The sequence below is a fragment of the Coregonus clupeaformis genome, chromosome 36, assembly GCF_020615455.1.
Source record: "Coregonus clupeaformis isolate EN_2021a chromosome 36, ASM2061545v1, whole genome shotgun sequence".
Lineage (NCBI taxonomy): Eukaryota > Metazoa > Chordata > Actinopteri > Salmoniformes > Salmonidae > Coregonus > Coregonus clupeaformis.
In genome coordinates this window covers 14,947,935-14,965,069 of record NC_059227.1, presented here as the reverse complement: position 1 = coordinate 14,965,069, position 17,135 = coordinate 14,947,935, and the positions used below count along the sequence as shown (strand labels likewise).

Sequence of the window (17,135 nt, the reverse complement as noted above, 5' to 3'; positions counted from 1 at the left end):
AAGTCCGAGCTCTGGCTGGGCCACTCAAGGACATTCAGAGACTTGTCCCGAAGCCACTCCTTGTTGCACAAGGACGCGTTGTCTTAGGTTCGTTGTCCTGTTGGAAGGAGAACCTTCACCCCAGTCTGAGGTCCTGAGCGCTCTGGAGCAGGTTTTCATCAAGGATCTCTCTGTACTTTGCTCCGTTCATCTTTCCCTCGATCCTGACTAGTCTCCCAGTCCCTGCCGCTGAAAAACATCCCCACAGCATGATGCTGCCACCACCATGCTTCACCTTAGGGATGGTATTGGCCAGGTGATGAGCTGTGCCTGGTTTCCTCCAGACGTGAGTGTTCATTCTTGGTTTCGTCAGACCAGAGAATCTTGATTCTCATGGTCAGAGAGTCCTTTAGGTGCCTTTTGGCAAACTCTAAGTGGGCTGTCGTGCCATTTACTGAGGAGTGGCTTCCGTCTGGCCACCCTACCATAAAGGCCTGATTGGTGGAGTGCTGCAAAGATGGTTGTCCTTCTGGAAGGTTCTCCCATCTCCACAGAGGAACACTGGAGCTTTGTCAGAGTGACCATCGGGTTCTTGGTCACCTCCCTGACCAAGGCCCTTCTCCCCCGATTGATCATTTTGGCCAGGCGGGCAGCTCTAGAAAGAGTCTTGGTGGATCCAAACTTCTTCCAGTTAAGAATGATGGAGGCCATTGTGTTCTTGGGGACCTTCAATGATGCAGACATTTTTTGATACCCTTCCCCAGATCTGTGCCTCGACACAATCCTGTCTCGGAGCTCTACGGACAATTACTTCGACCTCTTGGCTTGGTTTTTGTTCTGACATGCACTGTCAACTGTGGGACCTTACAGTTGAAGTCGGAAGTTTACATACATTTAGGTTGGAGTCATTAAAACTAGTTTTTCAACCAATCCACACATTTCCTGTTAACAAATTATAGTTTTGGCAAGTCGCTTAGGACATCTACTTTGTGCATGACACAAGTCATTTTTCCAACAATTGTTTACAGACAGATTATTTATCTTATAATTCACTTTATCACAATTCCAGTGGGTCAGAAGTTTACATACACTAAGCTGACTGTGGCTTTAAACAGCTTGGAAAATTCCAGAAAATTATGTCATGTCTTGAGTCAATTGGAGGTGTACCTGTGGATGTATTTCAAGGCCTACCTTCAAACTCAGTGTTTCAAAGATCGTACTTTTTGGAGAAAGTCCTCTGGTCTGATGAAACAAAAATAGAACTGTTTGCCCATAATGACCATCGTTATGTTTGGAGGAAAAAGGGGAATCCTTGCAAGCCGAAGAACACCATCCCAATCGTGAAGCACGGGGGTGGCAGCATCATGCTGTGGGGGTGCTTTGCTGCAGGAGGTTCCGGTGCACTTCACAAAATAGATGGCATCATGAGGAAGGAAAATTATGTGGATATATTGAAGCAACATCTCAAGACATCAGTCAGGAAGTTAAAGCTTAGTCGCAAATGGGTCTTCCAAATGGACAATGACCCCAAGCATACTTTCAAAGTTGTGGAAAAATGGCTTAAGGACAACAAAGTCAAGGTATTGGAGTGGCCATCACAAAGTCCTGACCTCACTCTTATAGAACTTTTTTGGGCAGAACTGAAAAAGCGTGTGCGAGCAAGGAGGCCTACAATCCTGACTCAGTAACACCAGCTCTGACAGGAGGAATGGGCCAAAATTCACCCAACTTATTGTGGGAAGCTTGTGGAACGCTACCCAAAACATTTGACCCAAGTTAAACAAATGAAAGGCAATGCTATCAAATACTAATTGAGTGTATGTAAACTTCTGACCAACTGGGAATGTGATGAAAGAAATAAAAGCTGAAATAAATCATTCTCTCTAGTATTATTCTGACATTTCACATTCTTAAATAAAGTGGTGATCCTAACTGACCTAAAACAGGGAATTTTTACTAGGATTAAATGTCAGGAATTGTGAAAAACTGAGTTTAAATGTATTTGGCTAAGGTGTATGTCAACTTCTGACTTCAACTGTATATAGACAGGTGTGTGCCTTTCCAAATCATGTCCAATCAATTTAATTTACCACAGGTGGACTCCAATAATGTTGTAGAAACACCTCAAGGATAATCAATGGAAACAGGATGCACCGGAGCTCAATTTTGAGTCTCATAGCAAAGGGTCTGAATAGTTATGTAAATAAGGTATTTCCGTTTTTAATTTTTAATACTTAATTAACAATTTGTATATTGTATCTTTAACCTTATACATACAGGAAAGTAGGCATACATGTGTCCTCAACCAGCCTTCTGCCCTTGTAGTTGTATTGGCCTGGCCATGGTCTCTCGAGCCCCAGACAAAAGCCTAGTCCAATCATGACGATACCAGAGCAATGTACTCTGACACACAATAGGCCCTTTAATCACCACCTGCCTGTTCTGAATAGTTAATCTATCTGCAGAGAGCAGCCAGCCTGCTATTGAGTTTTGGTAACTGATACCCTATGTTAATACAATGCGGTGGCTCTCATTGACAACCACCATGCTAGGCCTGGACCTCCTCTCTCTTTTTGTATGCGTCCCAAATGACACCCTATTCCCTACACAGTAAAGTACTTTTGACCGGAGCCTTATGAGCCTTCATCAAAAGTAGTGCACTATATAGGGAATATGGTGCAATTTGGTACAGAGACATTCACAACCATCATGCTTGGGTATATATTTATCATATTTATTTATTTATCAGCTGGTAAGGTACTAGTTAGGGTTGCCATTCAGAAGTCGTAGGCCTAGTAATTATCACTGTCTAAAGGTAAATCCATTTGGGGATAGTAGGCCTAGAGAGGTTAAAGGGCCTGGAAGGGTGTAGTGACCTCTGACCCATTGATACGCCCATGTTATTACTCCCATAATGAGAGATATGTGCAGTAGGCTTAGTGTGCATCCCAGATGCCACCCTATTCCCTCCCTACATAGGGCTCTGGTCAAAAGTAGTGCACTATGTAGGGAAGAGGGTGCCATTTTGGACAAAGACCTAGTATCAGCTAATAAGGTACTAGGGTTGCCATTCAGAAGTCATGGTAATAATAAGGGGCCATGGTCTCAATGAAACCTGATATCCAGCTAGCCTTTCTATGAACATTGCCCGTGCTGCTTCTCCCTATACCTGCTCCAGTCCATCAGGATTAGACCAGTTATTGTGTGCATAATGCTTTCGGATCAGGTGTCCTTCTCTTGAATTAAAACAATGTTTCAGGGGTTATATTACAGATTCAGGGACTCCATTATAATAAACGGTTGGCTTAGCTCCTCTGTATTGGTCTAAGTTATTTTGTTATTAGGTCTGTAATTGCTGTTGAAGCTAAAACGAATGCATTACGCATAACCCTATAAACCCTATATTTCCCGTTACAAATACGCTTAATTATTTAACGGCAGTGGCACGCGAAACCGTTACAGTATAGACATTGACTTGACATAAATGATTAATTTGTCTTAATTGTTGGAGATACAGTATATTGACAACGGTTTCTGTCGACGACTCGACCGGCCGTAATGTATCTCGCAGTCCGTGTGAGCTGAACTCTACTCTCTCTGACTCCCTCCCGCTGCGTTCTTTATCTGTCACATTCACTCTGCACGGAGATTCTCTCTCATTGAAGGGTCGGTTTAATTTCGCATAAAATCACGCCAAACAGACTTTGACACGCGATGGAGCTCCACACCGCTGCTTCGAAATGCACAACGTGTCAAGCACACTTTTCAGCTTTGGAATTTTCTGTCATTACCTACAGAAAATAATGTAATATAGGCTAAATGAGTGCTCGTAGTTTGACTCTTACAGTGTTTATGGTCCACATGAGCTATTTCAATTCAAATATAGGCCTACATTCCTGACTAAAACGTGTGACAATCCACATGTTTTAAACATCAGTTTGAAGGGTTGCCTTGAAATATAAATATGTAGCCTAAATCTTACACAAAACAGCCTGCTAGGATGCCCCGGCCACATGCCTGGTTTAGAAAAGTTGAATTCTTAGACTAGGTCATATCTGCTACCATAATAAACTATTCCTATCATTTAAAATAAAATATTTTAAAGAAGGCGCAAAGACAGATCATTTAAACAGAGATTCAGTAAAACGTAACCTACTTCGTGATGCTGTCTCTCCTTGAGCTTTTCTCCCGCTCCATGCACGAGGGCAGTCTGGAGGATGTGAGGATATGACGGATGAGTCGTTAGATGATTTGGGTTCGTTCCTTCGTGTTTTGGAACATAATTGCAAGATTACAGAGGGGTTTATGAAATCGTCGAAATAGTTAATATTACGCTTTTCCCATGTAATTCCATGTAATTCAGATGACTAGTCCCTGAATGCTCGGCGCAATGTGTGGAGCGCATTTATGGGTCATTCCAAAAAAAGAGTGCCTTTTTCGTCCATTTGATATTTTAAATAGAAATTGTGCAACAATATTGCATTTTTATTCATGTTATATTAAATGAAGTGCTCTTTAATATAGACCACATGGATAATTCAATAAATGCTTGCTGAAGTGCCAAAATTCAGCATTTTAATGTCCCTCCTTCAACCTTGCATTTCTAGGAAGATTTTAACCCAGTTAATCCAAAAATGTCTCCAAGTTTCACCATCATTGTAAAGCCCTCATTATTTTCTTGCTTTGACAAAGTCATTTCTGAAGAGTATTATTTATTTCATGTGATTAGTGATTCATTTACATATGTCCCTCATTTTATGGTCAATCCTATTAAGTGAACTGAACTCTCGTTTTAATATGGAGAAACTGTTCCTTTAAAAAAAATTGAGTAAAAGCAGGTGATCTGGTTCTACTCTTTTTGACAATTTTCTGGTGTTTTGTGGTGGAAAACTGAGAGGGTCTAACCATACCACGTCAACCCGGTAGATAGACAGGCTTGAAATGTTTTAACAATTACATTTTTGGGTGAAACTTGCATTGAATTGCCACTCCCTGTTGCACACAACAAGCTTCCATTCCCCATGGCACAAGGGGATTTATGGCTGATTTAAGAAGAAATCGTCAACCCTGTTATGGTCAACCATGTTACTTTATTTGGCACTTAATGGGCACTTACTATGGTTTTTATTTTTTATTTAACCTCTTGAGAACGTGTTTTTTTTTGTTAAGTTGAACATGTGCTCTTTATGACAGAATGTTAAAATTACGTGGAATCAAAAGTTTTTTACACTTCTCAAAAGGCACAGAATTGGCGGAATTACCCTTTTACAGCAGTTTAATGAACCGAAACTTTTCAATGCATGCATTTCGCTCCTCAGCTTGACGAGCTATGTGTAGCCTAATAATATGCCTTGACCTTATCCACAAGTTTTTTGTTTCAAATGCCATATTAGCCTAATTAACGAGTTTGTGTTTTGTGTGGACACATGATCTTTTCCAAAAATCGTCCATGCAAAATAAATGTGTCATCCAAAAATAAGCTTGTGAATAATTACAAAATCAACCCCACACCGTGTTAAAAGCCATAGCCTAGGCTACTTTAGTATTTTTACCGGCTAAACTCAATATAATAAAGAACAGACCCGCTCATATATATATATATATATATATATATATATATAGAGAGAGAGAGAGAGAGAGAGAGAGAGAGAGAGAGAGAGAGAGAGAGAGAGAGAGAGAGAGAGAGAGAGAGAGAGAAAACAACGATTCTTACCTTTATTTCTGTAAAGTAGATCCAAACAATATCACAATAATCCAAAACAAAGTCCCATATACAGCAAAACGCTCTTTGGTTTTAGCACATCCAGTATAGGCTCGTGATGCTGATGGTGATGCTGAGGGGATGAAAAGGTTATTAACAGTGAAGCGCGCGGCGCAGTAGCCTAGTGCTGAACAGAACAGCAGTCCTCTCTCTATCTCTGTCCCCGGCTCGAGCCTGGCTCTCTCTCTCTGTGAACGCGCTTATCCCAGAGCGGTTCGCTCTACTCAGCGCAACTGATGGGCTCGCACTGGACTCTCACCCACTCTCACGTCCCCGCTACTCACTCCCCAACACACGCAATTTAAAGACGTAGGAAAGACGACTGAAAGGAGGGAAAGTTTGGCCCTCAGGCCAAGCAAGCCTAATTGCAGCGTGCTGAGCTATCGGAATGTTGTAGCCTATTTGTTTTGAGTTGTTTTGTGGTTATTTGCCAGTCGTTGTGATTCTCATTATGAGCCACATTTCATTATAAGCCTAATTCCCCTACTAGGAGAGGCTACTTGTGCTGGCCCTCTCGGGGATTAGTATTCTAAATAAGAAATTGGGAAAGTGAAAACTTGACTTGTTTTGCAGTTGTCATGCAATGAAACGGTACAATTGCCTAGTGTGGGGAACTCTCTCGAATCTGAATGCAGTGACGCTGTCCATGGTGCTGAAGTGATAAACAGAGACGGGCAGCTTGGATGTTTCACGAGTCACGACTGCTGATGGGTGACACATTTTAAATAGCTTATGAGTCACTTATGGTAGATATTTGTTACCTTTGGTAGTCCTCCTTTTGGCCCAGCTTATCAACAAACCTGACCAGGACAAAGTCATCAATTGACCTACATTACAATAGGCTATTATTACTGAATTAAATGTAAAGTTTATATCATGCCAAGGTAGGCCTAAGGTTATACTATAATGATGCTGTTGCCACTCTTACTTGGCAATGCAAGCTGATGGTTTTGCTCTAAAATGCGTCCTGGCCCTTGCCAGTCCTATAGGGTAGCCCTGTTTTGTAGGGCTGAGATCAAAGCTAATCTGGTGTAGTGACATATGAGGTAGGTTTAGGTGGCTAAACAATGTACAGATATAATGAAAAGATCAGTAGCTATTTCTAATGAGAGAGGGGGGGGAGAGAGCGGGATGGAGGGAGGGGAGAGGGAGGGAGACAGTAACTCCCCTGATAAATAATAGAATAGCATGGGGTAATAGCATGTGTATACACACACACACATGCACAAACACACACAAACACACACACACACACACACACACACACACGTCTGGGCAGTGATTATATAAACATGTTCATAATGTGGAGCACTGTTCATGACAGCACTACAGCCTCAAGGACCCTTTGTCAGATATAACAGTTGTGTCTTCTCTTTCTTCATAAAAAAAGACAAATCAATTACAGTACATTGAACAAACAGGTTTAAAGATCCTCCACCTGAACATTTCATGAGATACAATGATTTCCTTGACCTGGAAATCGAACTGCTCATTTTACTGTGGAAATCACATAAATATTTTACACCGTGAAAGAGCAGCAGGCTAGCCTAGTCATCCCTCATCACCGTAGCCATCCTAATCATTCTGGGATAATAACGTTTTAAATTAATTTAATTGGATTTGTTAGACTAGTGGTCTAGTACTCCTTCGTCAGTCTGGAGGAGGACAGTGACCCTTTCCCCTCAGTGACTTCTCCCCCACTGAGAATTACATGTGACGTGTGACATGTGACCTGGCTCAATGATCCAAGAGGTGACAGGTTGTCCTCTCCACTACACCAGGGGCTCCTGAGTCATGGCATTACACTTCCTGCTCTCTTCATCCCCCTGTCTCTTTTCTCTCTCTCTCTCTCTCTCTCTCTCTCTCTCTCTCTCTCTCTCTCTCTCTCTCTCTCTCTCTCTCTCTCTCTCTCTCTCTCTCTCTCTTTTCTCCTCTCTCTCTCTCTCTCTCTCTCTCTCTCTCTCTCTCTCTCTCTCTCTCTCTCTCTCTCTCTCTCTCTCTCTCTCTCTCTCTCTCTCTCTCCTCCTCTCTCTCTCTCTCTCTCTCTCTCTCTCTCTCTCTCTCTCTCTCTCTCTCTCTCTCTCTCTCTCTCTCTCTCTCTCTCTCTCTCTCTCTCTCTCTCTCTCTCTCTCTCTCTCTCTCTCTCACTCTCTCACTCTCTCTCTATCCCTCTATTTCTCTATCCTCCTATCTCTCTCTTTATCTCACACTCCACCTCCCTTTTTACGTCATACAGTTCTGTATTCCTGCTCTCTTCATTCCCGTCTCCCTGTCACTTTATCTCTCTATCTATCCCTATCTCTATTTTCCCTGTCCCTGTTCTACCTTTTTCGCTCCGTCTCTAAATTCCTTCCCTTAAAGAACCACATATATTATGAGAGTTGACATATATCCTGAAGTTGTCAAACATTAGAAGCCTTTCTATGTCAATGTTGTGTTTACTGTACAGTACTTTCACATAAAGTGTTTAAGGCAAAGACACACTGTCTAATTACAGTAGTTTCAGTATGACTGTCCATGTTTCTGTTTCTGCAAAGGTATTTTTGAATCATGTGCCAAATATAGCTATGCCCCTGCATCTATTCATATAGAACACAGGTGCACAGAGGGGTCCCGAGTTTCTCAAAGGTCAAATTTTGAAGTTGTTCCAAACGTCAAATTTCGAAGTGTTTAAGGATAAGTTATGAATTAATTCCACATTTTTAAGGTTAGGGTTAAGTTTAGGCATTAACTCCGAACTCCTAAGGTTAGGCATTAACTCTGAATGGTTAAGGTAAGTGTTAAGAGTTGGGATAGGCTTAAAACAAAAATATCAAAAACAACTTTCTATCGCTGGATTCGAACATGCAACCTTTTGTAGCCTTTTGTTTTGAACCAGACAGAGGTACTGTAGATGCTTACGCCGATCCGCCATCCCCGTCCACAACACCCTAGCAAAATTGAAACCTAATTGAAGGTAACAGAGCTCACTGCTGCCCCTAGTGGTCGGTTTCAACGTCATCTCCAGACATGGATGGACGTCGAATACTGACTTGTATCACAGGTGACCTGCCTGCTCAAACAGGACACCATCTGCTCCCCTGCTATCTATTAACCATGAAGCCATGAGGACCCTAATCATGCTGCATCATGCTTTACCACCTTCCTGCTATGCACAACACATGTTCCCTCACACACACACATGCATGCACACACACATTGCAACAGGCAAGCCCCAGCTGCCTGCATTGTGTGTGTGTACCTGCCACTGAGTGTGTGCATGCATATCTGTGTGTGCCTGTGTGTGTGTGTGTGTGTGTCTATGTGTGTGTGTGTGTGTGTGTGTGTGTTGGCTGATGAGGCCGTTAGGGGGTCAAAATGATTACACTCCCAAGGATATCTATTAGAAATGAATTTAGCCAGATGCTTCTGGTCAGTAAACAGACAACTGTCCTTTTAAATGGACACCCATTTATCTTCCCTAGTGTGTGTGAGGCATCCACTACTCCCAGGACAAAACCACGGATGCACACACACACACGATCTCTCACACACACACTCCCTCACACACACTCCCTCACACACACACTGGACAGAACTGATGGTGCTAAGCAGGATGGATATTCAGATCAATGAGCAGGAGGCTGTAAGGTGGAGTGAAATAACATGCTGAAATACCAATGATGAGAGACTGATATTTCATCATAAATGTCATGCTAATGTAACCATCAAGCCTTGGGCAGGATATATCCGGTATGTTGGGGCCTTAGAGGGTGTAGAGTTAAAGCTGCTTTTCACACTGACATCAGGCCTTGGGAAAGATATAGTGATACAGTGGGGGCCATATAGGGTTGTATACTTGTAGATAGCAGACCTGGGTTCAAACACTATTTTAAATCCAGTCTGCCTGGAGTGCCAGCTGGGTAGGATTTGTACTTTTCTAACTATTCCATTGGTTCCATTGCAACAGGCAAGCTCAATCAAGCCCAGGGAAACTATTTGAAAGGATTTCAAATAGTATTTAAACCCAGTTGTGATAGACAGAAAAAGCTGAAAAAGCAGGAGGAGGAGTTTCACTTCAATGGGTTTTCCACCATAATGAGGAGAAGAATGTGTCAGGGAGGGTTTAGTCTGACGCAGACTTAACACCATCTCAGACCGCAGTCACACACTCGCACACACAAGCATGCAGGCACGCACACACATACACACACAAGCACACACACACATGCCTACGCATACACACTCTCACCTTCATCTGAACGCAGAGAGTGTTCTGCACTCCTGGGTACCTGCATGTTTTACCGCATCCCTCCCAGCCTGCATAGACAATCCACTGACTCCTCACAGAGAGAGAGAGAATACCAAGGAGTGTTGCATTCATCACCCTCTGATCCTGTGGTGTCATGACTGAGGCTATCTATCTATCGCAGGGTTAGCCAAATGGTTTTATTTGGCCCCTCCAAGTTTTCTGCGCAACTGTTGGACATAAAAAAACGGTATAAACACCAGCAAATTAGATTCCAGTGATTTTAATTTTGGAAATCTATTCCAAAGTATTCCCACGCATAATAGAGAGATATGGACTGAGTGTACAAAACATAAAGAACACCTTCCTAGTACTGAGTTGAACAGCTTCAATTCGTTGGGACACGGACTCTACAAGGTGTCGAAAACGTTCCACAGGGATGTTGGTCCATCTTGACTCCAATGCTTCCCACTATTGTGCCAAGTTGGCTGGATGTCCTTTGGGTGGTGGACCATTATTGATACACACGGGAAACTGTTGAGTGGAAAAAACCCAACAGTGTTGCAGTTTTTGACACAAACTGGTGCGCCTGGCATCCACTACCATACCCTGTTCAAAGGCACTTAAATATTTTGTCTTGCCCATTCACCCTCTGAATGGCACACATACACAATCCATGTCTCAATTGTCTCAAGGCTTAAAAATCATTATTTAACCTGTTTCCTCCCCTTCATCTACACTGATTGAAGTGGATTTAACAAGTGACATCAATAACGGATCTTATGTTTCACCTGGTCAGTCTATGTCATGGAGAGAGCAGGTGGCCTTATAGTTTTGTACACTCAGTGTACAATATGTGATTGTGTACAAATGTAAGCAATGTTTGAAATGATTATGTTCTTGTCAAATATTATATTTGTTTGGGCTTCTTGTGTTCAATTTGCAGTCTACAAATTATTTGTAATTATGTTCCGGCCCCCTGATCATCCACTCAAGAAAAAGACTGCGGCTAAATCTATACTGAACAAAAATATAAATGCAACACGCAACAATTTCAAAGATTTGATTGAGTCACAGTTTTTATGAGGGAATCAGTCAATTGAAATATATTCATTAGGCCCTAATCTATGGATTTCACATGATTGGGAATACAGATATGCATCTGTTGGTCACAGATACCTTTAAAAAAGTGGGCCTCACAATGGGCCTCAGGATCTCGTCACTGTATTTCTGTGGATTCAAATTGCCATCGATAAAATGGAATTGTGTTCATTGTCCGTAGCTTATGCTTGCCCATACCAAGACCCCACCGCCACCATGGGGCACACTGTTCACAACGTTGACATCAGCAAACCGCTCGCCCACACGACGCCATACACGTGGTCTGCGGTTGTGAGACCGGTTGGACGTAATGCCAAATTCTCTAAAACGACATTGTAGGCTTCTTATTAACATTAAATTATCTGGCAACAGCTCTGGTGGACATTCCTGCAGTCAGCATGCCAATTGCACGCTCTCTCAAAACTTAAGACATCTGTGGCATTGTGTTGTGTGACAAAACTGCACATTTTAGAGTGGCCTTTTATTGTCCCCAGCACAAGGTGCAGGTACCTGTGTAGTGATCATGCTGTTTAATCAGCTTCTTGATATGCCACACCTGTCAGGTGGATGGATTATCTTGGCAAAGGAGTGTAAACAAATTTGTGCACTGAATTTGGGAGAAATAAGCTTTTTGTGGGTATGGAACATTTCTGGTAATTTTTATTTCAGCTCATGGAACATGGGACCAACATTTGACATGTTACGTTTATAGTTTTGTTCAGTATAGTTGAGGATCCCTGATCTATCGGCTTTCATACGTGACTCATGCCCATTGTAATATTGAGGGGGCATTGAATGCGACATTTGATGTTTACGTTTTAAATTCAGAATTACAAGAGTTTTTTGTTCAAGAGTTGACCAGGAAAAACTCTGGACCCGACATAGGTATACTGTATATACAGTATGTATATCAGGTCACTAAAAACTTCTGTCCCTACAATAAGGAAAGGCTGAAAGTGAAGGGATTTGCCCCCTAAGTTTGAATAGAAATGGGCCACATCAGTTCCACAGCCCTCCATCTTACTATTCAACCTGGAAAGTGACTCTCTTCACAGCTTTAACGATTACCGGGCTATGAATACTGTGTCAGGCTGTCTGATACCTTGCAATGTTTCAGTGTAGAGCTGCCCTGGGTCCAGACAGCATGGAGATGTTGGCCATGGCACTTGTGCACCCGGACACCTGCCATGGCTAGTTGTGTGATACCTAAGTGCCTCAGACTATGGCCTGATGATCGCAGGGAGATTACAACTCACACACACACACACACACACAGACTCAGAATCAGAAATAATTCATAAGGGCCAGATGCACTCCTATCCGTTTCTGTATACACAGAAACGCACAAATAGAAGAATGTGTATCAGCCATTGACTTTTTTTTTGTTGTCATTTAGCAGACGCTCTTATCCAGAGTGACTTACAGTTAGTGAGTGCATACATTTTTCATACTGGCCCCCCGTGGGAATCGAACCCACAACCCTGGCGTTGCAAGTGCCATGCTCTACCAACGGAGCTACAGGAGGACTTGGGTTGTAAACCTTGACGTTCAGTCGACCTTGACACCCAGAGTGAATTCGGATACAGTTAGTTGGAAGGGTCCTTGTCTTTAAAACAGGCCAAATACAAAATTATGGAAATTCCTCCATACACACTAAAATAATTGACATTCTGTTTCTCAGATAGTTTCTGTCTAGAACGGACAAACTCCATTTGTATTTGACCAGCTAGGACCAGCTAGAACCAGCTAGGGGCAGAAATACCAGGGTTGCGTCCCACAAGGCCTTTTACTCCTTCTGCCAGCCTGTTCATTCCACCTGCAGCCCAATCATCTACATCACAGTCATTATCAGCATAGTTGTTTTCTAGCAGAGAGGCAGCAATGCATTGTGATTCTGTCACAACGTCTGTGTGTGTGTTCTTCATTGTGATGGTGTCAGAATGTTGGGGGACATTGTGCGTGTTTATGGAGGAGAAAGCGAGAGACGGTCATAGGGACAAGAATCAGATGAATGTATGGGTTTGGGTAGGACAGAAGGAAGAAAGAAGTGAGAGAAGATGGGAGCACGTTGCTTCTTGTCATGGGTCCTTTTGAAACAGAACAAGGACGCTGAAAGGCGTGTTAGATTAATTGAGGAAACAACATTAATTCAACCAGTGTGTGCCCAGTGGGAGGGTCAATTCTTCTCAAACCAAAGCTCCATACAATAGGTCTACATGACTCTGTTGTTTCCTCAGCAGAGAAAGGAAGAAAAGAAAGAGAAAACCAAAACGCATAAATCAAGTGGACATTACATTATGTTTTCACTGGTTGCGTCCTCCCTTGGTTTGGAATATAAAAAAACATATAAAAGAACACTGGGTCGGTCTACCCTCGAATTAGTCATATCAAATGCATAGAAAGGGAACCAGCCAGGCAGGTAGCTATGGGAATGACTGTATTCTCTCTCTGTTCCTCCATGCTCCGGTAGAGAGTGAGAGAAAGCACAATGTGTGTGTGTGTGTGTGTGTGTGTGCGTGCGTGCGCTTGTGTGGGCGGGCGGGCGTGCGGGTGTGTGTGTGTGTGTGTATGTGTGTGTGTGTGTGTGTGTGTGTGTGTGTGTGTGTGTGTGTGTGTGTGTGTGTGTGTGTGTGTGTGTGTGTGTGTGTGTGTGCGTGCGCGTGCGTGTGTGGGTGGGCGTGTGTGTGTGTGTGTGCCAATGGGATAGAGATCAGAGCTCTGCTAGCTCCACTAATACATCCTCTCATCAAGGATCACTTCATTCATATTCCACACCTTCCATCTACAAGGCAATCACTCACTGACTGGCACGGTAATGGAAGGTACAGCAGTCTCTTCGACCCGCACAGCACAAAGCCTACAGAGCACACACACACACAGACACACACACACACACACACATGATTCCCTCATTCCACTGACTGATGATTCCTCGATACGATAGCGGAGAGAGATGGCGAGAGAGCTGAAAGAGGGCCGGATCGAGCGCGAGCGGTCCACGCTAATGTTTTCTTTTAGATTTGAAATAGAGCTCCTGTAGGGTGATAGGAGATGGCTCAATAAAAGCTGGGAGAAAGTGGTTAGCAGTTAACATTCATAGGGCTAACGGGGAGATTTGTCTAAAAATAAGTGACGGGAAATGAAGATATAGAGTTATGAGCTGGAGTAATTTATGAGCAAGCCGACAGCAGGGACAATACAGTGTATTGAATACATTGGAAAATAGCTAAATAGATAGCAAATGGAAAGCCTTGCAGAGCCCTTAGAGAGCAATAGACTGTAGTTCATTTTGCTCTTAGGTGAGTGTGTATCCTTCTTTCATAAACCAAGAGCATTTTACATTTTAGCAGACGCTCTTATCCAGAGCGACTAACAATTAATTCATCTTAAGACAGATAGGTGAGACAACAACACATCACAATTGTATCAATTACATTATACCCTCCTGTGGTGGTGGTAGGGCCAAGAGACCAGAGGTGCTGGAAGGAAGTGCTCGGGTTGGGATGTAGGGTTTGAGCATAGCCTGAAGGTAAGGAGGGGCAGTTCCCCTTGCTGCTCCGTAGACAAGCACCAGGTTTTTGAAGATGATGCGAGCTTCGACTGGAAGCCAGTGGAGTGTGTAGAGGAGCGGGGTGACATGGGAGAACTTAGGAAGGTTGAATACCAGGTGCTCTGCAGCATTCTGAATAAGTCGCAGGGGTTTGACGGCACAAGTGGGGAGCCCAGCCGACAGAGAGTTGCAATAGTCTAGACAGGAGATGACAAGTGCCTGGATTAGGACCTGCGCCGTTTCCTGTGTGAGGAAAAGTCGTACTCTACAGATGTAGTATAGCATGAACCTGCAGGAGCGAGTCACTGCGTTGATGTTTGCAGAGATCGACAGGGTGTTGTCCAGGGTCACGCCAAGGTTCTTTGCACTCTGGGAGCGGGACACCGTGGAGTTATCAACCATGATGGAGAGGTCTTGGAGAGGGCAGGGCGTCCCCGGGAGGAAGAGCAGCTCCATTTTGTCGAGGTTGAGGTGGTGGGCCAACACCAAGCTGAGATGTCTGCCAGGCACGCAGAGATGCGTGTCACCAGCTAGGTATCAGGAAGGAGAAGAGTAGTGTCATTCGCATAGCAATGTGAGGATATGACAGAACTGAGTGACTTGGTGTAAAGAGAAAAGAGGGCCTAGAACCGAGTCCTGGGGGACACCGGTAGTGAGAGCATGTGGTGCAGACACAGATCCTCTCCACGCCACCTGATAGGAGCAACCTGCCAGGTAGGATGCAATCCAGGAGTTTGCAGAGCATGAGATGCCCAACCCTGAGAGGGTGGAGAGGAGGATCTGATGGTTCATGGTGTCGAAGGCAGCGGATAGATCTAGGAGGATGAGAAGAGAGGAGACAGAGTTAGCTTTGGCAGAGCGGTGAGCCCTGTGACACAGAGGAGCCTGACTGGTTAAGGCGTCAGCATGATTCAGTTCAGCTGGCGCTTAGCCAAACTCGGCTAGCTGAACCGAACGAGTGTGCTTACATACTGCCTTAAAAGACCTTCACTTGAAAAACGAGAAAAAAGCGGCAATAGTACTGTTAGTCCATTTTGAGACACTGTAGCCAGTATACACTTCCTCAAAATTGTCAGAGTTCATCTAAAATAACTAAAGAAACTGGTCATTCATTTAGTCGTTTTTGCCAAGGAGATCTTAGTCCCGCAAATTTACATCTAAGATATTTGGTGCAATATTTTTTAATAGAAAATGTGTATGAAAACGAGTCATCTCTCGTTGAATGACAAAAATACTTTATTGAAGAAACCCTACTGTTGACCAATCACTGACGAAGCGGCATAGACTTCAATTTCGAATTTCGGCTTGCCTCTAGAAAAAAAAATGGTGTCCCAGAACAGCCGAAAAAAACCTCACCGAAGTCCAAAACGAACATAAACGTAACTAAATATCGTCATAATATATTCACAAACTCTTCCGAACTGTTTCGGCTGGGAAGTATACAGACGCCTTTAGGGTCAAAAATATCGTTTTGAGAGAGATAACGAGAGAGTTGGTCAGAGACAGCACACTGTGTTTTGGAAAGAAAAGAAAGAAGGAATATCAGTGTGGTAAACTGTGGGGTGTTGGGTTTGAGCGCACAGAGATGGACACAGAGACAGGGAGGTTCTAGTCAGAAAACATGCCTTTACTGGGCAACATAAAATAACTTAGGGTAGGCTCGGTCCTTCTTCTGGGCCACCTCCTCGTATTCGATTCCGTGCCCCGGGAGCTTCGTTCCTGTCTGTAGGCTCACTCCCTGCCTCTCTGTTCTCCCATGCAGTGTGCCACGGTGCTCCATTTATGTGGCATGCACGGCTGGTTGGCACTCTCCCCCTCCCGGGATACCACACAGGTCTGTCGTTATTTGACGTCAAAGGGGTCGGGTGTTGGTTTCTTGAGGAGGGGAGCGACTCTGGCCATCTTGAAGTCAGAGAGGACACAGCCATCGGTCAGGGTTGAGTTGATGAGGGAAGTGAGGAATGGGAGAAGGTCTCCAGAGATGGTCTGGAGAAGGAAGGAAGGGATGGGGTCAAGAAAGCAGGTTGTTGGGCAGCCAGACATCACTAGTCGCAGGATTTCATCTGGAGAGAGAGAGGAGAAAGAGGTTAAGGCGTAGGGTAGTTCTGTGTAAGTGGGATCAGTGGGCTCAGTAGTGAATGAGGAGTGGATGTCATCAACCTTTTCGAAATTAAATGTCATGAAATGTCATTCTAACCTACTCAAGTATATATTGTAGTTCATTTATGACAAAGGGAAACTAGCTTTGTGTCCAGAAAGTTGCTGGATCATAGTCTATACAGTAAAGAAAGACCAACCCCCTGTTGCCCCGCTGTGAATCAGTCTTGTCCTTGTGATTATTTCCTTCAAACTGATTCAGATCTACAACGTCCTTCCTCTCTAGTTTCTAACTGACAATATCATTATCTGATTGGCTCTCCAATGGAGCTTCCTTCCACTTCTATTCCATTTGGCTAATGAAGATGCTATTGATCATACCAGACAGACGGACGGACAGACTGACGGACGGACAGACT

General features: G+C 43.6%; 1 protein-coding gene across 16 annotated transcripts in view; it reads right to left on the bottom strand.

Moving 5' to 3' along the window:
• LOC121552334 (neurexin-3b) overlaps nucleotides 1-5,926 on the bottom strand; it is a 436,890-nt gene extending 430,964 nt beyond the window's left edge. For 9 of the 16 annotated variants that reach the window (XM_041865166.2, XM_041865168.2, XM_041865175.2 and 6 more), the window contains exon 1: nucleotides 5,693-5,916. The gene's annotated coding sequence lies outside the window, so the exon portion shown is untranslated. Of the gene's footprint in view, nucleotides 1-4,135; nucleotides 4,255-5,692 lie in introns of those variants that run through there. The other 7 variants (XM_041865181.2, XM_041865182.2, XM_045211270.1 and 4 more) reach the window with 3 other exon arrangements.
• Nucleotides 5,927-17,135: the final 11,209 nt, after the last annotated feature.